The sequence below is a fragment of the Sus scrofa genome, chromosome 15 (assembly GCF_054392235.1).
Source record: "Sus scrofa isolate SSC_HxYL_T2T_F1_AM1 chromosome 15, Sscrofa_HxYL_maternal_Yorkshire_Landrace_v2.0, whole genome shotgun sequence".
In the NCBI taxonomy this organism is placed as follows: domain Eukaryota; kingdom Metazoa; phylum Chordata; class Mammalia; order Artiodactyla; family Suidae; genus Sus; species Sus scrofa.
In genome coordinates, this window is record NC_139397.1 from 85515962 (window position 1) to 85537341 (window position 21380).

Genomic DNA, 21380 nt, shown 5'->3' on the forward strand with positions numbered 1-21380 from the left:
TATGGTATTAACTGTGTGTTTTCATATATGATTTTTACCAAGTTGAAAAGGTTAATTTTTATCCCTAGTTTTGAGTGTTTTTATCATGAAGAAGTATAGGATTTTGTTCAATGTTCTTTTCTGCTAAGCTTCATATTTAAAGGATACTTTGCTGGCTATAGAATTCTTGGTTGGCACTGCTTTCTTTCAACAGTTTGGATGTATCCTTCCACTGCCTGAGCTTAATTGTTTATATTGAGAAATCAACTCAGTCTAATTGTCATTTATTTTGAAAGTAAATTGAGTCTTGTTTACCCCCTTACTCTTAAAGTTTCCTTTTCCATTGGTTTTCAGCAATTTTATTGTGATATACCTAGGTGATGATATTTATTTATTTAACAGTTTGTAAGTGCTCTTGGATCTATGACAATATTTTTTGTCAATTTGGAAATGTTTTTTTGCCATTTTCTCTTCAAATAGTGCTCCTTCCCCTTTTTCTCTTTTCTCCCTTTCTGGGATTCTAATTATATACATTTTAGAACTTATCACTGTGCTCTTCTTGTCTTTTAGCTTTTCTCATGCATCACCAAATTTTTATTTTTCCATACTTAATTGTAGGTATTTTTTTCTGACATATCTTTCTTCAGCTGAGTTCAAGCTAAGTCTGTTCATTCATACATAAATTCATGTAAATTTATCCTTTTTTTAGAATCTAAAAATCCTGTTGAAAGTCTCAGTTTTGTCTCTAATCTCCTTGAAAATAATAGGTGTTATTTAGAATATGTGTCTGATAATGCCAATATTCGAACCCTCTATGTGTCAATTGTCTGCTATTGTTATGTTTGATTCATGTTTTAGTGTCTCTTTAAGCTATGCTTTTATTTATTTTTTGGTTTTCCTGACATCGATTTGCAAAATAACTTTTAGAAATAATTGGCACCCTAGGATGATGCTAGCTTCCTTTTGAAAGGATTATTATTGCTTCTGATGCTTCCTGGAAGCAGTAACACTCTGGAATTATCTCATCTGGTGATGACTCAAAGCTGAGCTCTAAGTCCTGTAAAGACTTACTACTGCAGATTTGCCATTACTGCTAGAGGACATTTTTTGGGTGACCCATCCCAAATCAAGGGGCATTAACCAGGACACCTTTCTCTACCTTGATAGTGCCCTATTGTCATAGCCCTCACAAGAGTATAAAATTTGCTCAGCCTTTCAGCTCTTTTCTAGAATTGACAAAAGCAGTTTCATCATCAAATCTTAACCAATTCTGTATTTTATTCCTTTAAAACAGGGCTTTTTTGTCCTCCCTGCTTATAGCTAGCTATGCTAACAAAGCAATTAGTAATTGTGGGAAAAGCTTAAGCATCTTCTCTCTGATTTCGGAGTCATTCATTTTTTTCAGTAGCTTCTACAAGATAAAGTCCATGCATGAGTAATATAAAGCACAGGAGAATAATAGTAACAATTTAAGTTCTTCTAAGATAGGAGGATGGGCAGCCAGTGCATGAACTTATTTTATAGGAGCACAATCTATTGCAGATCCCATTATCTTCTGTTAAGTGGCCCTCTACCATGAATGGCCGTTTTAAATAATCTTTGTGCCTAATTAAAAATGAAACTCGTAGGAGCAATAATTGACTTGACCTGCAAAAGCTTCCTGTACTTCCTATGAATTTATTCATCTTCATCTACAACCTTCAGATGCTCAACCTGATCCATGTAAAAATTTTGGCATGCTTGTAAGTTCCTATAATGCCCCAGTTAAGTCCCACTAGTAATAATGTTTGAGCAAATTTGTACTAATCCTGCCTGTGTTGCTCTTGCTTTGTAGGAAGAAATTTGAGGCCGTAAAACTATCAAACACTTTTATGAGCTACATTCCATAAAATATCGTCACTTAAGTGGAAAAGAAAACTGCAATACTCCAGGGAACATGCTTTATTCTCCAGTCCTGGAAGCATGATGTTTAATGAGTACCTACCAGCACACCTGTGCATGCCTGCCTTTACTGGATCAAAAATATGCATTCTCTCAGACTTCTGAGCTCCAGATGGCTCACAGAGATTCTGCCACCAACTCTTCGTAGGAAAGTATAAAATATTTTATATTTCAAATTTTATTGCTTTCAGTGTCTTGATATAGTTCCCTTCTCATTAATTTTTTAAAGTATAAACTAATTAAGTATCTCGTCTTAAATAGCAATGTCAGCAAAGCCAAAGACTAGCCTTTTTGAATGAATGTCTTAGGTGACCATCAGGGTTAGATTTTTAAAGTTAGGACGAGAGAGAGGGAAAAAAAGAAGTGAAAAAAAATTGAGATAGTAGCAATGAAAGTTCACTCAATGAAAATTCACTTAGGGGAGTTCCCGTCTTGGTGCAGTGGTTAACGAATCCAACTAGGAACCATGAAGTTGTGGGTTCGTTCCCTGGCCTTCCTTAGTGGGTTAAGAATCCAGCATTGTCCTGAGCTGTGGTGTAGGTTGCAGACGTGGATTGGATCCTGCGTTGCTGTGGCTCTGGTGTAGGCTGGCAGCTACAGCTCAGATTCGACCCCTAGCCTGGGAACCTCCATATGCCGCAGGAAGTGGCCCTAGAAAAGCCAAAAAAAAAAAAAAAAAAAGAAAAAGAAAATTCACTTAGGGAGCATTCTGCAGGAACTGAAATCTCAGGTCTCAGATTTTAAACCAGCAAAGCGCCATGGGTTTAGGCCTGAGAAAATCTGATAGTATATCCTAAACAAATGCTGCTATACTCTTCTTTCCCCCAAAATTCATTTTGTTTATATTCTAAGGAACTTGGATTTTCCAAGAGAATCAGAATATACCTGCAAATTTCAAATGCTTGTATGAGAAAGCTCAGTGTCACTACTGTAGTCCATTTACAGCAAGAATGCAGATCCAAAAAGCCTGCATTCTCTGTATGAGTACTATGCTTGGTTGGAGGTTATTTTCCTTTCCTTATGCTCAGAATTGACTTTGACTTCCTTCTGTATATTTTGGTTGTTGCTGTTATTTTATTATTATCTTGCTATATGTGGGCTACCCACCTCAAATAGTCTTTGGAATGAATCTAGTAATGGGTGGATAGATATATAACAATAGTTAACAGCTTATAATTACTAATCACTCAGCAGTTTTGTGAGGAACTAAAAGACCTGCAGAGTAGGTATGGACAAAACTAGAAGAAATGTTATTTTGTAAGCTGTTTTGACTCTCTTATTTTCCTTTCTATCATGTCTAGCCAATATGTCTTGAAGGCTGTCTTTTAATGGACATTCAAACACCAAAGGTATATGGGGAAGTGAGAGAGAGATTTCAGTCTCCTTTCTAGTGCCAACCTAGTACTACTTAAGTCTCATGCCATCTAAAGCCTGTCTCACATGTCCTCTTCTAATCACCGAACATCTCTCTCATAAGCAAGTTTACTTCATGTGCAGATGATGCCTAGATAATACGTATGCCCTTTGTTTAAGGATAAGATGAGTCATTTATTCCTTTCTTAAACATTGATTTTAGAGTGTATTCTTGTTGGGTATGGTGTTCTAATAGAAAGCCAATCCAGGCCTTGTCTCAGCCTTCAAAAAATGTAGAAAACATGTTAGCAAACACATAAATTTTTAGAAGTACAATCTACAACTTAAAATCGGTGTGGAAATAATGACATTTTTTGGCTTGGTAATGAAATCTAACTTTTGGCCCTGAGCTGTTATCTTACCTAATGGCAGCTACTCAGTTGTGTTCATCCTTTTTTATCTAGTGATTCCTGTCTGCCTTATGAGGATTCGGATGTTCTGGTCAGAATTTAGTTCAGAGTTCTATCCATTTCCTCAGCGTAACCCTCAGCCTAACCATGAGATAACACCTTTTGCAGAGATTCGTGGCAAACATTTCCATCCCTACCTTTAGAATCTACAGGAATATTTGGGAACCTCTTCTGCAAATTCTTTAGGCAATTGAGGAAAATAGGAGAGGTATATCATTCTGTAGCCTCTCTTGAACTTGATTTTCCAGGCATCATCTCTTTATGCACATGTATTAGGAAAGAAAGTCTATCTTCCTGTTTTAGAGATTGGTCTGTCTGGCTGTCAGAACCCAAGTCCATCAAATATTTGAATCTTTTCCATTCTCATTCTGATTCCATATAGCTACCTGGTTAGACAATGCTGAGATGTCAGTTTGTTTGACAGTTACATTTTCAGTAACTAAGAAAATTAGAAAATTTCAGTAAATAAGAAATTGTTTATTCTGGTTTCATATACCAGCATTAAGGATGTTGTTAGCAAGTATCCTACATTAATCCAATCAATTCCAGATCATTTTTTTAGGTGTTCAGCATATTTATTTCCAGAGTAGATGATTAGACTCTGGGCTGAGGTGAATTTAGACTCTAAGACTATTAACTCCTTGAAGGTAGAGACTGTGTTTATCTTGTTCATCACATTTTATTTTATTTTATTTTATTTTATTTTATTTTTTCTTCTTAGGGCTGCAGGTGCAGCATATGGAAGCTCCCAGGCTAGGGGTCAAATTGGAGCTTCAACTGCCAGCGTATGTCACAGCCACAGCAGCACTGGTCTGTACCATGTCTGTGACCTACAGCACAGCTCAGAGCAACGCTGGATCCTTTAACCCACTGAAAGAGGCCAGGAATCAAACCTGCATCGTCATAAATACTAGTCAGTTTATTAACCCACTGAGCCACGGCAGGAACTTCCATTGCTCTTTATTTTAAAGTACCTAGCCCTTAGTTGGCATTTGATATATCTGGATGAAAAAAAATTTTTACCTTCTCAGGCTTATTGGTAACCAGCTACTCAACTGGACTCTCTCCTAATGGCATCAATCACACTATGAAAGATTTCTTTTGGACTTTTTGGTAAGCTATATTATTCTCATCTTATAGATGTAAAAACAAAAACTTAGTAAAATGACTTGCTTACTGTCGCAGAGCTAACAGAATGACTTTGGAGCTTAGATGTAGAAAATTCTAAAGCCCATACCCTTTACATTGCATCATGGTGCCTATAGGAATAAATCAACAGAGATCACAGCTAAGTGAGAGTTATCGAGTAAAGCTTCTTGGAAAAGATTTAATTTGAAAGTTTTGGAGGTCGTGCAACAACACAGTATCAGCAAAGGTGGAGGGGCAAGATATTACATGTTATATTAGGAAAATATTGAGTAATAAAGTTCAACTTAAGTGTATAGGCTTTAAGTTATAGGATAATGGACAATGAATCTAGAAAAGTATGACAGAGCATTAAATTCTTGAATGACAGACTGAGGAATTTGAACATTCTTTTATAAGTAAATAGGAAGTAAAAAGGTTTTTACAGAAGATATAAAACTTGATTAAAGCTATACTTTAGCGTGACGATTCAAGTTGACATGTTCTTCACCTGAAAGTAAGGAGACTAATTAAGATATTGGTGAATATACTGCATATAATGACAGTAAGGATGGGACAGCAAGGGAGAAGGCAGATCACTTAAAGAGCTCCGAGTCTCGAGGCAACATAGGTAGAAGAATGAAGCACTAACAGAAATGGAGGAGTTAAAATAGCTGGTGTAGGAAGATCATGCTTTTGGTTTTGTACACATTAAGTTTGTTTCGCTTGCAGTTTATCCAGATGAAGATGACCGGCAGGAAGTTGGGATGTGAGACTCGCTTGAAAAATCTCGGCTGGAATCACCTATTTGGGATTCTTGTGCAGGTAGGCAATAATTGAAAATCATAAGGTAGATGAGATTATCAGAAGCAAAGGTATGAGAAGTGAAAAGTAAAGATGAATAAACCTCAGGCAGGAACATTTAGGGGACAGAAGGAGGAAGAAGAAGCCTCAAAGTAGACAGAGAAGGTGGGGTCAAAGAGGTAGGTAGTTATTACTTCCCTCAGGGGGTTATTTCTGCTAGTTTCAAGACTGAGAACTACTGTCTTAGTTTAATGATAGAAAATGATGGAAATAGCTAGGAGGAAGTAAGTTGGTAAATATGGATTAGGCCAAGGCAAATTTGATGCACTGAATAGAATTTTTTGCAGCCATTTACTTTTAAAACTTCTTTTTACAATGCTACTTCAAAATTGGTTTATTTTCCCAGGTATCCCCCCACACACTTTTAAATAAAAGTAGTAGGCGCTACTAGTAGATAAAGAATTCCTGATAAATTTTTTAAACATTCAGGAATATTCTGCTGAGTTTTAAACTTGTTTCAAATGTGAATTGTATCACTAGCAATTGATTTTATAGTAGACTTTGAATCAAAAATAGTCAGTTAATTGAATGATTTTATCTCAGCTACTAATGTACACTTTTCTCTTTCTAGTATTTTGTATCTGAAATACTAATCCCTCTTTGCCCTCTGGTTTTCAGTCTTTAGTAAGTTAGATAATAACATTTTACTTTTTAAAAATTTCAATTTGACATAAGTGCAGTTTCTTCTCTAAACTTTAATAGTGCTAAAGCCACAGAAATACTCTTCAATATTCAGATTTGGGGGGGGGGAGTCGATAAACACCCAGTGTATTTCTATTGTATCAGTATGTGATGCTTCTACAGAAAGCAAAAAAAAGTGAAAAAATAATTTTATTGCTCAAGATCAAAACTTATTTGCTGTCTTTTTTTTTCCTTTGAAGTATACATGATTTAACATATTATATTAGTTTCATGTGTACAACATAGTGATTCTATATTTTGTAGATTACACATTATGCAAAGTTATTGTAAAGTATTGACTATTTCCTGCGTTTGCTCAATCTTAATAAAAATATGCATAATTCAGGAATTCCTGTCATGGCTCAGCACTAATGAGTCTGATTAATATCTATGAAGATGTGGGTTTGATCCCTGGCCTTGCTCAGTGGGTTAAGGATCCGACGTTGCTGTGAGCTGTGGTGTGGATCACAGATGCAGCTCAGATCTGGCATTGCTGCAGCTGTGGTATAGGCCAGCAGCTACAGCTCTGATTTGACCCCTAGTCTGGGAACTTCTATATGCTGTGGATATGGCCCTAAAAGGACAAAAAAAAAAAAAAAAAAAAAAAGAATGTGCACATTTTGTAGCTCTCTGAATATTTTTGCTAATGTAGGTTTTTTCTTTTTAAGAAATCAATAAAAGCTTTGGAAAATTGCTGTTAAACTGCAGACAGAATTTTTTCTTCAATTAATGTCTTAATTTAATTTCAATCGATACAAGAAATTCCAAAAAGAATCCTAGTAATTACCCAGACCGTTTAGAAAGTGTTGGTAATTTCTATTTATTTGTTATGGTTATTTTTAAAGGATATTTTGCTTGGCAAATTTTTTTCAAAAAGAATTTATGTCATAGTAAATAGGTTAGGAGAAGAGAACTAGAATAAAAATTCTTAAAAGATGAGAAACACTCAATGGCAATTTAACAGTGTTCTCCAAAGGCAGTTAATTCATTTTGGAAGATGAAAAATATCTAGCCTCCTACTTATAATTATTTCTTGTCTAAAAAATAGAAAAGAAATTCAGTTGTACTAATCATTAATATAGATATTTACACTGGCACCTCACTTGCCATGCATATCAGGAGGTCATGGATCATAAAATGAGGGCAAGGTACACAGAGAGCTCACTGTGACATCCCGCACTGCTCCACCACTCCTGGGTTCCCTTTCAGCATTTTGCTATGTATTTCAATTTCTTTGTCCCATTAGGCGAATTTCAAAATTTATTATTTTAAGTAGAAAGACAATGACCACAAAATTTTGAACTGCAAAGCCATTCACTAATTATCTCTTGAAGTACTTGAAGTGGTTGTTGAAATAAAATTTGAGTTACACATTTTTCTTTTATAGATTAGGTAAGTGCTTCAAATTTGCTGAACTTGGCTGCAAGTAGTAGGTGGGTCTCAATAGAATGCTACTTTATAGATTTTTTTAAAAAGACACATTTGAATCCAGCCCATCAAGATAAAGTGGATGTTTTAACATGAGTGATTTACTAATTGTTTTTGAAACTCATTAATATAGAGAAAGTATTTTGAAAATGGATCTTCAGAGATGTTTCCATTGTTATGTGATTTTGTTGCATTTTAACAGCAGATGTAAATGTGAGTGACATCTACAGATACGGTCATGATTGCTTCTTATTTTTTTAAAAAAGCTAACATTGTTATAGTCTGTTTAAAAACCTTCTAAATCAAAATGTCAGTGGATCTAGAACTCATTGCTGAGAGTATAACAACACAACAACAACTTCTGATTAGGTGTCAAAAACAAGTACCTTATACTCAAGAAGACAGGAAGTTGCTGAATTTCAAAAAATGTGTAATTGGTAGATGAGACTGAAAATAAGTATTTCCCTTGATGTCATTTAGATGGAATACAATATTTTTTGTCAAGTATCTTCTTCAGCTATGTTAGCCTTTAAAACCAAGTTTAAAAAGTTGAACTTTTAACTTGACTTTCAGTTGACTAAATATTAAAATGACTTGCATAGAAATTCACTGTATTCAATTATATTGCTTTCATTAAAAATAATCAATATTTTTAAAAGCAGAGACTTTATTATTAGTAGCTTTAAAATTATTTAAACATTATTTCATCTTTAATCTAGAGTTTAAAACCTTCTACTCATATACTTATAACTAAGTATATGTGGTATTTCATACAATAATAGAGTAGTATAGATATATACATTTCCTAAATAAATATATACCTATAGGATACACAAAATTTGTTAACTTTTAGAGGTTTACTATTCAAATAGTTTAGAGTTTATTCTATTAATAAAGTAGAATGAACAAAATAAAATGTTTTTCCGTGAGAGTAAGAATCTTATTGAAGAGTAAACAGTACCTTAGTATCTATTATTACATAAGCAACAACAAGGGCTGCATTATGACTTTCATGGGCCCTAGGCACTTTGCCTTCCTGGGCCTCTTCTTCTATGAAAATATTTTAAATTATGTTTTATGACTGCATTGGCATACAAATAAATATGTTAATATTACTTCTTATCTCTAACCTAAAATTTCATTTTTTCTTATGATTTTTAAGACAAATTAAAACATTTTTATGTTTTAAATAAAGTTTCATGGGACCTAGGTCCTGTGCCACATGGATAAGTTGGCCTTGACACCAACACTTTAAGAGATAAAATACAGCTTTTCACATTCAGATTTCAGTGCCATAGCTAGTACACCATTTGTTGCAAAGTAGCCACACATAAGAACCAAGTATGTTTTATAAGGAAGGACTAATGTTCACAGGATATGTGTTTTCTCTAAATGATCTGTCAAAGACATTACTTAAGTCTTGTTTGAAAGATGGTGGAGTCCTCAGAACAGCAGCCAGAAGGAGAGAAAGCAGAGAATATGAACCTGAAGCTATGCCTAGGAGCAGGTGGAGTACGTGCAGGTACTACCAGCATCACTAAAACAATTGTGAGGGGCCAGTCTTTCATTAAACTAAAACCCAGCTCCTCCCCATGTCCTGCAGTCCTTACCCACACCCTTTTCTCCTCTCTTCTTTGCCAAGCCCCTACCACATGGGCTTTCCTGCTGTTCCTCAGACACAAAAGTACTAAGCTCACTGCAGCCTGAAGGCCTTTTCTGGGACACTCTTTCCCTGCATTAGGGTAGAGCCACTCCCCTGTGTCATTTAGGCCTCTGTTTACATGTCACCTCCCTAGTCTTTCCTCGCCACCCCTTCCCTCACTACTCTGTTACAAATCCTCTTTTATTTTCTTCATAGCATTGATCACTCTCTGAATCTATCTTGATTCATTTATTGCTTTTCTATCACCCCAAATGGAACATAAGCACCGTGGTTACCCAGGGTGTCTGAAACAGTGCCTGGCATTCAAGAGATACTTATCAAATGAATAAACTGAGCTCAGTGTAAAAGCTACTTCAGTCCCACCTTCCTCTGCTACTACTCAGGCCTCTCAATTTGCGGCTCTGTCTACTTTTCCCTTTTAGGAATGTCATATCTAACTCAATACCCACTTCAGTGTAATATATCTGAAAACCACTTTCATAACCGGATACAGAAGAGTGCAGTACCACTAAGTAGCTGGAAAAAACCTATCCTAACATCTTAAATGTTTGTTTGTATTTATTAGTGCTAATACACTTCACATGAGTATGTATCACATTATCAACTACTTGACCTTCTGTTGCTAAATAAAACATCTCTGTGCTGCATCTGTAACTTAGATGACAGTTTGGGTAAAATGACAGCACATAAGTATTTCTACTGCTCATATATCTGATTCTCAAAAGTGGAGACCTTAGCAGAGAATGCAATGTCTAATGTTTAAAATGTAAACAGTATCATTCTTAGGGCCTCTTACTCTAGCCAACGGAGCTATTCCCAAGCAGGAAAGTTTTTGAAGTGCTTTATCGCCTGCTTTCATTCTCTGTGAGGTGGTTGTGGTAAGTCTACCATCCAGTAGACTTCTAACAGCACTAACTGTTAGTACTCACTTTAAAAAACCACAGAGGATGGTGTTCAAGGCCTGCCCCACGTCCCTAGATGCTGATTTTTGTCTTCAGTCATGAATCCTTCTGCGAGAACCTCTTCAACTTTCTGTTCTTCTTGCACATACTGCATTGCCCATTACTGTGGGAGTGCATTACCCCCAGGGAGTGCATTACCCCCACAGGTACTCACAAACCAATCAACCAAGAGGTATTTATTTACTGCTGATGGTGTGCTCAGTACTGTGCCAGAGCTTTGAGGAGATGGAGGTGAACTATAAAAAAAATAATTCCTGTCCTTGAGAACTTATAGTCCAAATAAGAGACAAAATTACTAGGCATTATAAAAGTGTTGATGAATGTTAACTAGATGTATTGTTGTGATCATTTTGTAACATATTTTATTGTGTACTTGAGACTAATATAATGTTATATTTCAACTATATCTCAACTTTTTAAAAAGGTGTAAAATAAAATCAACACATTTTTAAGAAGCATTGAATCTTAGAGGAAAAATACAACTACAGGAGGCAGACCTAGAGCCCATTCTCCAAGGAGGAGAGAAGGGCATTTTAGGCAAATGGATAAAGGCATAAAGAAAGCATGAATATGGCTTATTTGTGGACTCTGAGGAGACCTGATTAAAATGGAGCCTATGTTGAAAAAAAAGTGGGAATTGCGGTGAGTTAGCAAATGAGAACATATCATCAAGACGTTGAATGCTAGGCAGAAGCATTTCTATTTGTTTGAGCAGAAACTTGGAATTATATTTACTCTCATCTTTTTCCCCATGTCCCAAATTTGTAGAGAAAATAAAAGACCTCTTTTTGTTGAGTAATTCCTTCCTGGAAGTCTTCTATTTGTAGTAATGACAGTCAGAACCCTCTGAAGGTATGTTAAGAATAGTTGCTGAAACCTCAAGCCAGGAGTTTTAGCATTTATATGTTTTTTCATAAGGTTCTTTTACTATTTTTAACCTTAAATAATTTGGTTTGGAGGAATGAGGGAAATGATCTTTAATGAGAGGTGACTTTTTCTGACAGCGAATGTATTTTTCATTTCAGTTGGTCTTAGGATACTTTCTCAACTATCATAAGCTGCTTTTGGTTTGTCTCAGGGCCTGGAAAAAATATATATTACTTGCAGCTGGGTAATAAAAGCACTAAATTTATTTTATTTTTAATTTAAAGTTTATTTCTATCACTCTGTGCCCTAAATTATAGTCAAAGGAAAGAAAAAAAAATTGTGGAGTGTATGTTATGGACCAGTGTATTAGTCAGGATAGACTAAGATAAATTGCTGTAAAAAATTTAGTCTCAAATCCAGGAGTTTAACAAAACAAAAATTAATTTCCATCATGGAATGGCAGAGGTCCTGTTTAATAGGTGCTCAGAGACCCTGGCTGACAGAAACATCCTCATCTGCATCTCTACCATCTAGAACACATGGTCTCCTTGGTCCTAGCATCAGGGGAAGAAGGCATGTAAAGTCACACACTGGTTCTTATGCGCTTTGACCCACAGGCCAGAACCAGTCACATGGCCCCAACCTCAGTGCAAGGAGTCTGGGAAGCAGAGTCGTCCAGGCATCCAGGACAGATTCTGGTGGGCACTAGTAAGGTTTGCCATGACCAGGCTTCGGGCTAACATGCTTTGTAAGTTTTATTTAATCTTCACAAAAGCTGTAAGGAGTGTGATCATCCACACCAAAGTGGTGTGGTGAGAAAGAAGTTTGGGTCAGAGGTCCTAGATTGGGATCTCAGTTCTGTTATATACTTACTTGTAAGACAGATCAGCTGATTATCACTCCTATCCAATTAAATTACACACATCACAGTTGTACAATTTTCCTGATCACTTGTTGGCATTAGGTGCCCCCCCACCTGACATTCCATAGCAGTCTATGCTGCTCTCCCACCATCACCATTATTGTGCTACAGCTACTGTTATAATGGTAGGTTTCTTGAGGAAAAGTTGGTTGTTATTCAGTTTTACCCCTTGTGCCTAGTTCAGTATCTGGTACCTGGTAAATACTTAATATTTATTGAGAGAATAAATTCAGATACCTAACTTTCTGATTATCTATTGTGTTGAGACTATGGATGAAAATCGAGGTATTGGAGTTGCAGTTGTGGCTCAGTAGTAGTGAACCCAACCCGTATCAATGAGGATGAGGGTTCGATCTCTGGCCTCATTCAGTGGGTTAAGGATCCAGCATTGCCCTGAGCTGTAGTGTAGGTCACAGACACTGCTTGTATCTGTGGCTGTGGTGTAAGCTGGCAGCTACAGCTCTGATTTGACCCCTAGCTTGAGAACTTCCACATGCCGCAAGCGTGGCCCTAAAAAAAGCAAAAGAAAAGAGGGGGAGAGGAGAATGGGGGTGTTGATAATGATATGAAGTGACTTGCCATATTCCAGAAAAGGAAAGCCAAAAATATGTATTTTTACAAATTCCTAGGGTTTTTTTTTTTTAAATCAGTAACAAAATCACTTAATACTACATGTGGCAAACTACATATAAAACCCACAGGGATGTTATTCACTATTCTATGAATTTTCTAGGGTTGTTGTAACAAAGTAGCCCAAACTGTGTGGCTTATAACAACAGGAGTGTACAGTGGCACAGTACTGGAGGCTCAAAGTCAACAGGATTGTTTTTTTCTGGGGTCTGTGAGGGAGAACATGTCCAAGGCTTCTCTTCCTGGTTTCTGGTGACAGCCAGCAATCCTTGCTGTTCCTTGGTTTGTGGTGCATCATTACAATCTCTGCCTTCTTCTTCAATTGGCCTTTCCCTGTGTATTTCTTTTTTTTTTTTTTTTTTTTTAATTTTATTTTTTTATTTTTTTATTTTCCCACTGTACAGCAAGGGGGTCAGGTTATCCTTACATGTATACATTACAATTACATTTTTTCCCCCACCATTTCTTCTGTTGCAACATGAGTATCTAGACATAGTTCTCAATGCTATTCAGCGGGATCTCCTTGTAAATCTATTCTAGGTTGTGACTGATAAGCCCAAGCTCCCGATCCCTCCCACTCCCTCCCCCTCCCATCAGGCAACCACAAGTCTCTTCTCCAAGTCCATGATTTTCTTTTCTGAGGAGATGTTCATTTGTGCTGGATATTAGATTCCAGTTATAAGTGATATCATATGGTATTTGTCTTTGTCTTTCTGGCTCATTTCACTCAGTATGAGATTCTCTAGTTCCATCCATGTTGCTGCAAATGGCATGATGTCATCCTTTTTTATGGCTGAGTAGTATTCCATCGTGTATATATACCACATCTTCCGAATCCAATCCTCTGTCGATGGACATTTGGATTGTTTCCATGTCCTGGCTATTGTGAATAGTGCTGCAATGAACATGCGGGTGCATGTGTCTCTTTTAAGTAGAGCTTTGTCCGGATAGATGCCCAGGAGTGGGATTGCAGGGTCATATGGAAGGTCTATGTATAGATTTCTAAGGTATCTCCAAACTGTTCTCCATAGTGGCTGTACCAGTTTACATTCCCACCAACAGTGCAGGAGGGTTCCCTTTTCTCCACAGCCCCTCCAGCACTTGTTATTTGTGGATTTATTAATGATAGCCATTCTGACTGGTGTGAGGTGGTATCTCATAGTAGTTTTGATTTGCATTTCTCTTATAATCAGCGATGTGGAGCATTTTTTCATGTGTTTGTTGGCCATCTGTATATCTTCCTTGGAGAAATGTCTATTCAGGTCTTTTGCCCATTTTTCCATTGATTGATTGGTTTTTTTGCTGTTGGGTTGTATAAGTTGCTTATATATTCTAGAGATTAAGCCCTTGTCAGTTGCATCATTTGAAACTATTTTCTCCCATTCTGTAAGTTGTCTTTTTGTTTTCTTTTGGGTTTCCTTTGCTGTGCAAAAGCTTTTCAGTTTGATGAGGTCCCATGGGTTTATTTTTGCTCTAATTTCTATTGCTTTGGGAGACTGGCCTGAGAAAATATTCATGATGTTGATGTCAGAGAGTGTTTTGCCTATGTTTTCTTCTAGGAGTTTGATGGTGTCCTGTCGTATATTTAAGTCTTTCAGCCATTTGGAGTTTATTTTGGTGCATGGTGTGAGGGTGTGTTCTAGTTTCATTGCTTTGCATGCAGCTGTCCAGGTTTCCCAGCAATGCTTGCTGAATAGACTTTCTTTTTCCCATTTTATGTTCTTGCCTCCCTTGTCAAAGATTAATTGACCATAGGTGTCAGGGTTAATTTCCGGATTCTCTATTCTGTTCCATTGGTCTGTCTGTCTGTTTTGATACCAGTACCACACTGTTTTGATGACTGTGGCTTTGTAGTATTTCTTGAAGTCTGGGAGAGTTATGCCTCCTGCTTGGTTTTTGTTTCTCAGGATTGCTTTGGCGATTCTGGGTCTTTTGTTGTTCCATATAAATGTTTGGATTGTTTGTTCTAGTTCTGTGAACAATGTCATGGGTAATTTGATAGGGATTGCATTGAATCTGTAGATTGCTTTGGGTAGGATGGCCATTTTCACAATATTGATTTTTCCAATCCAGGAACATGGAATATCTTTCCATTTCTTTACATCTTCTTTGGTTTCTTTGATTAAGGTTTTATAGTTCTCGGCATATAGGTCCTTTACCTCTTTGGTCAGGTGTATTCCGAGGTATTTGATTTTGTGTGGTACAATTTTAAAAGGTATCGTATTTTTGTATTCCTTTTCTAATGTTTCATTGCTGGTATACAGAAATGCAACTGACTTCTGAATGTTAATCTTATATCCTGCCACTTTGCTGAATTTATTAATCAGTTCAAGGAGTTTTGGGGTTGAGTCCTTAGGGTTTTCTAGGTATAGAATCATGTCATCTGCATACAGTGACAGTTTGATCTCTTCTCTTCCTATATGGATGCCTTTTATTTCTTTTGTTTGTCTAATTGCTGTGGCTAAGACTTCCAAAACGATGTTGAAGAGCAGTGGTGAGAGTGGGCATCCCTGTCTTGTTCCAGATTTGAGTGAGAAGGCTTTCAGTTTTTCCCCATTGAGGATTATATTTGCTGTGGGTTTATCATAAATGGCTTTGATTATATTCAGGAATGTTCCCTCTATACCCACTTTGGCGAGGGTCTTGATCATGAATGGATGTTGAACTTTGTCAAATGCTTTTTCTGCATCTATTGAGATGATCATATGATTTTTGACTTTTTTTTTGTTAATGTGGTGTATGATGCTGATTGATTTGCATATGTTGAACCATCCTTGTGAACCTGGGATGAACCCAACCTGGTCATGGTGTATAATTTTTTTGGTATGTTGTTGGATTCGGTTGGCTAAGATTTTGTTGAGAATTTTTGCATCTATTTTTTTTTTTGTCTTTTTGCTATTTCTTTGGGCCTCTCCCGCGGCATATGGAGGTTCCCAGGCTAGGGGTCGAATCAGAGCTGTAGCCACTGGCCTACGCCAGAGCCACAGCAACGCAGGATCCGAACCGTGTCTGCAACCTACACCACAGCTCACGGCAATGCCGGATCCTTAACCCACTGAGCAAGGGCAGGGACCGAACCCGCAACCTCATGGTTCCTAGTCGGATTCGTTAACCACTGTGCCACGACGGGAACTCCTCCCTGTGTATTTCTCCCTTCTTTTCTTTTGAGGACGCCAGTCATGCTATATTAGGATCCACCCTAATGACCTCAGCTTGATTATATCTGAGAAGACCCTTATTTTGAAATGAGGTCACATCCATAGCCACCGAGGTTAAGACTTCAACATAACTTGTTAGAGAACAAATCAAACGATAACAACAGTGAATAGTATTTTTTAAATATTTGAGCCATCATAAGATCAGTGGACTTGAAATAAAAACATAGCTTTCTATTTCTCTTAAAAAAAAAATAAGATCTTGAAAGACACCTTCCCCCATGGCATCAATCCCCTGGAACTAACAGGTATCTTCCCCTTCATATGGGTCTGTGCTGTCCAGTTTGCCACACTCCCTACTCATCACTAACATCTCCCTGGCCAAGTTTCAACTTCAGTTGAAACCAAATCCAAGTTTCATCTTCAGTATTGAGTATTAATTATGACAGCATCAAAATGTCAGAGTTATTATATTCATTCCATTTCATCTGCCACGTAACCTCTCTGGCCCTGATGATTTATGATTTTGTAATTCCTGTTATATATAAAAAAATTCAGCTCTACAAATAGGGTAGAAGTTCACTAAATTCATTTTATTGTATAGTTTTTTTTAAATGTATAATATTGCTTACTCCCAAAAGGAATTTATTCATGACAGACTGTTTCAGAATGGCTTATTTTAAAAGTCTGGGATGTAATCATACATGGTCCATGAGAAATGAAAAGGTAGTGTCAACAGAGAAAATAAGGCCGATAATCACTTTTCTTTTTTTTTTTTTTTTTGACTTTTTGTCTTTTGTCCTTTGTTGTTGTTGCTATTTCTTGGGCCGCTCCCGCGGCATATGGAGATTCCCAGGCTAGGGGTTGAATCGGAGCTGTAGCCACCGGCCTACGCCAGAGCCACAGCAACGTGGGATCCGAGCCACGTCTGCAACCTACACCACAGCTCACGGCAACGCCAGATCGTTAACCCACTGAGCAAGGGCAGGGACCGAACCCGCAACCTCATGGTTCCTAGTCAGATTCGTTAACCACTGCTCCACGACGGGAACTCCCGACAATCACTTTTCAACAAAAACAGCTGAAATGATGCAGCAGTAATTAAGAGGAAGAGACACAGAAAATGAGATGTACTTCATGACCCACCCATGGGCAAGATAAAAAGGTGCTATATTCAGAAAAAAATTAACGCTTTTAGTTAACTTTAATAGTTAACTTTTAAAGATACATAAAGAAAATTTATAAGTGGGAAAAGAAAATCCCAGAAAAGGGCCTCATGAGATGAGGGTAAAATGTTAATTCTTTCTCAGAGCTGTTGTTTTATTTATTACTAAATAGAAGATAGTAACGTTATGCATCATTTAAGGACAATGGATTTAATGAAAAGGGGCAATAGTAGATCTTTCAACCTAAATGAATGTGAAAGTCTGTCCCCAGTCATTAAATTTTACATGTTCAAAATTCATTTCAGCTTCAATTTTCTCTCCCCCCACCAAATCCAGACATACTTCTTTTGGAGTCTCTGAGTTTAAAAACAACTCTGGAAGTTCCCATTGTGGCTCAGCGGTAATAAACCTGTCCAGTATCCATGAGGGTGCAGGTTCAATCCCTGGCCCCGCTCAGTGTGTTAAGGATCTGGTGTTTCTGTGAGCTGCAGTGTAGGTCAAAGATGTGGCTTGGTCCTGCGTTCCTGTGGCTGTGGCTGGTCCAGCTGCACAGCAGCCCTGATTCAACCTATCCTGGGAACTTCCATATTTGGGTGCAGTCCTAAAAAAACAACAAACAAACAAACAAACAACCCTACCTTATATTCCAGTTATGAAAACATCCCTACATACCTCATCCTTTGCCCTCAACCGCATTCAATCAGGGATATGGTGCTATCATCTTTGACCTCATAAATATATTGGAAGAAATGTTTCCATTTTCATCCTCACTGTCCCCACATTCATGAGGCCCTCGCCTCCACAACTCGTTTTCAAAATTGAGCTACAAGTAATCAGATGAATGCATTAAGGTAATGATCCTCAAAGGTCCTCACCATCCCCCACGTGGACCATTACACTTCCTGGAAGTTCGTCTCCCTGCCACATGCCTCCCCCAATTTGCTACCTTTTTTTTGCACACCCACAGAATGACCATTCACACTTCTGTGTCCTATATAAGATATTCCCTCTACTCGAATGTACGTATACTTCCCTTTTCACCTTCTATAATTCATCTGTCATCTCCATCTCCCTCTGTGGAACCCTTTTGGTTGAGTTAGTTTCCTTTCTTCTGTGCTCCTTTAGTATCTCTATTTATATCTCAGTGAACTTGTTCCTCAAACTGTAGTCCATTGGTCCATAGTCTCCATAGCCTGGGAGTTTGTGAAAAATGTAGAAACTCAGGCTCTAGCCCAGACCTCCTGAATCACAATCTGCATATTAAGGAAATCTGCAGGTGATTCTTATGCACATAAATGTTTGGGATTTGTGACTAAAGATGAGATTATCAGAGACTTGGATCTCTGTCTTTTATGCTGAACTCTGAGCTTCTCTAGAGGAGAACCACATATTTCATTTCTGAATCCCCTAGCAAAGTGTCAGTGGATGCTGAGCCTTTATAATATGTAAATGAGTGAAAGAGAAAATGAAAATAGATGGTTCAGTGGTCACCTAAGTAACCAAAACCAGGACTCCCCAGGCACATCCATATCAGAGCCTTTCTACCACCTGTGCTGCGCCGCTTACAAAATGTCTTTCTTTTCCATTTCTAAACCTCAGAGATGTTGGATGACGCACTTACAGTCACAAGGCTATTTTAAGTGGCAAAGAGGACACTAGAGTACAAGTTTTTCTCTTGACACTTAGTCGAGGATCTTTCCACTTTGTCATTTGGCATCTGTGAAGAACAAATGAGAAACACACTAATTGAACTTCTGTTCTCACAATTCAAGTTTCAAAGAGCATCTGCCATGAGGAATAAAAATATATTTGTGTTTCCCCAGTGTGCTTCAATTCAGTCAGTCCTGGGTTACAGTCCAGTAAGTCAAGCTTAGTGAACATGTTTATCTCAAATTTGCAGGAGAAGCCCCAACTGAAATACAAAAAAGTAAGAAATAATTAGAAACATAATTAATCAGTTTGCCAATTCTATTTTTTCTATCTGGTTCAATAATTTGTAGATTGTAAGATTAAGTGCATTTTTGCAGTACATTTAAAAAATGCATAATAATGGTTGCAAACTTTCATAAGACATTTATATCCCAAATGCCATGTTTACTTATGTATTTCCAGTGTGCTTGAATATTTTGGGAAGGAAACAAATAGGACATTTATATAATTGCCACCAATATGCTTTGCTTTGTTTCACTTTTGAAATAACAGTCATATCATGCCATCCTATCCGGTCATAGAGGCAGCAAATATTTATTACGTGTGCATTATGTGTCGGGAACTGTCATAGGCTCTGCCCTCAGAAAATTCCGCCTCCTTGAATCTTATAGATTAATTGGGAACGTAGCCAAAGAAGCAGGCAGTTATAATGAAGTTTTATGAAGGCAAGTAAAAACACATGTACCACAGGACATCTAGGCAGAAAGAGCACTTGGTCCAGGCATGGGAGGCCGGAAGAGTCTTTGCAAAGATGACCATGAAGCTATGTCTTAAAGAAGAATATAACATAATTAGGCAGATTGTGTCAGGTGGTACTTTGCAAATAGAAAAACTGGATGTTCAAAGACCCTAGTCCAAGAGAAAGAATGGAAGGTTCAAAATAGCTGCAAGTAACTCAGTGTAGCTAGAGCAGAATTTTGCTGGTACAAGGAGGGGAATTGTATGGACAGTGAAGAGGGTTAATGCTGGACAGGAAAGCAAGAGCAAGATCATGAGTTGTGCAGAATACCCTGCAAAGGAATTTGGACATCATTCTAAATAATGAGTTAACATGTAATGCATTTCTAGTGCTTACTATGGTCTTCTTGTTCTAAACTTATCTCATTTTGTCTTCATAATTGGTGCATACTCTGAGTCCCGTTTTTACTCCTGATTTTTTAGATAGTGAAGCTGAAGCACAGAGACTAAAAGTACTTTAGCAAAGTTGTCCAGCTGGGTGTTAATGGAGCTGGGTTCTTAAATGTGATGGAAAGCGACATGATGTAATTTTTGTTTTGTAAAGATTTTTCTGAGAGTGAAGAGAGAATTTGAGATGACATTTCAGTAATCCAATTGAAATAAACCAAAGACATGAACTAAGTTGATGCTATAGGTAAGGAAAGAAGTAGATGAGTAGAGAGATGTTCAGGGGCTAAAAATAGGACTGAGTTATGTGTTGATAATGTGTGAGGCCAAGTATGTGATCAGATGGACTTCTACAAACAGGTGTGAGTTCTAGATTTTAGATGTATACAATCAAATATACATTTTCCATGACAATGGTTTTTTTCATTAAAATGACTAACCTAAGCATCAACTAATCTCAAATTGATGAGACATAATTTAATGGTAATATAATTTAAATACATAAATTGAAAGACATAAATTGTACTTTATTAAAAATATGTAACCAAACTGTGGTGTTACTTCATTCTACCCTATGTTGTTTATAGTATAGCTCCCTCTTGTTCTCCCTCTCTCTCTTTTTTCCTGCCAATTCTAATTTCTCAGCAGAAGAACCTCATCTGTGACTATTCTAATTCTGGCAGGAACTCAAAATTCAGGTTGTTTCCCTGCAAGTTTCAATCTATCCTTGATAGATGACTCAGATTCCAGGTTGTGAAATCTTCCTTGATCACAAACCCTTTTCTACCTTGTCTCTAGTTATCATCCTTTGTATGCCAATGTCTACACTTAGGCTTTTCACCCTGTAATGCTTGCCATTCACATACCTCTAAACTCTGCCCTGGAGTTCCCGTCGTGGTGCAGTGGTTACCAAATCCGACTAGGAACCATGAGGTTGAGGGTTCGATCCCTGCCCTTGCTCAGTGGGTTGACGATCCGGCGTTGCCGTGAGCTGTGGTGTAGGTTGCAGACACGGCTCGGATCCAGCGTTGCTGTGGCTCTGGTGTAGGCGGGTGGCTACAGCTCTGATTAGACCCCTAGCCTGGGAACCTCCATATGCCGCGGGAGCGGCCCCAGAAAAGACAAAAAAAAAAAAAAAGAAAGAAAAACTCTGCCCTCTTCTAACTCCGGATCTGTATTATCAGCTTATACCAATCCACAGCTCATCAACTTGTTCATACGTAGTGATCTTTTCTCTTCTGCTCTGATTTTTTTTTTTGTAACATTGATAACATTGTGATAAAACTGACATTTTTCAAACATTATGTTGTATATGAATTTTACCCATAATCTATATTAA

The 21380-nt window shown here is 37.4% G+C and overlaps 2 long non-coding RNA genes across 2 annotated transcripts in view; both read left to right on the forward strand.

Annotated features, from left to right (window-relative positions):
- The first annotated feature begins 4766 nt into the window (after nucleotides 1–4766).
- LOC102164208 (uncharacterized) overlaps nucleotides 4767–21380 on the forward strand; it is a 115402-nt gene continuing 98788 nt past the window's right edge. The window contains exons 1-2 of the long non-coding RNA XR_002339174.2: nucleotides 4767–4856; nucleotides 5601–5693. This is a non-coding gene — a long non-coding RNA (uncharacterized LOC102164208). The remainder of the gene's footprint in view (nucleotides 4857–5600; nucleotides 5694–21380) is intronic.
- LOC146395956 (uncharacterized) overlaps nucleotides 9260–21380 on the forward strand; it is a 31387-nt gene continuing 19266 nt past the window's right edge. The window contains exon 1 of the long non-coding RNA XR_014829470.1: nucleotides 9260–9363. This is a non-coding gene — a long non-coding RNA (uncharacterized LOC146395956). The remainder of the gene's footprint in view (nucleotides 9364–21380) is intronic.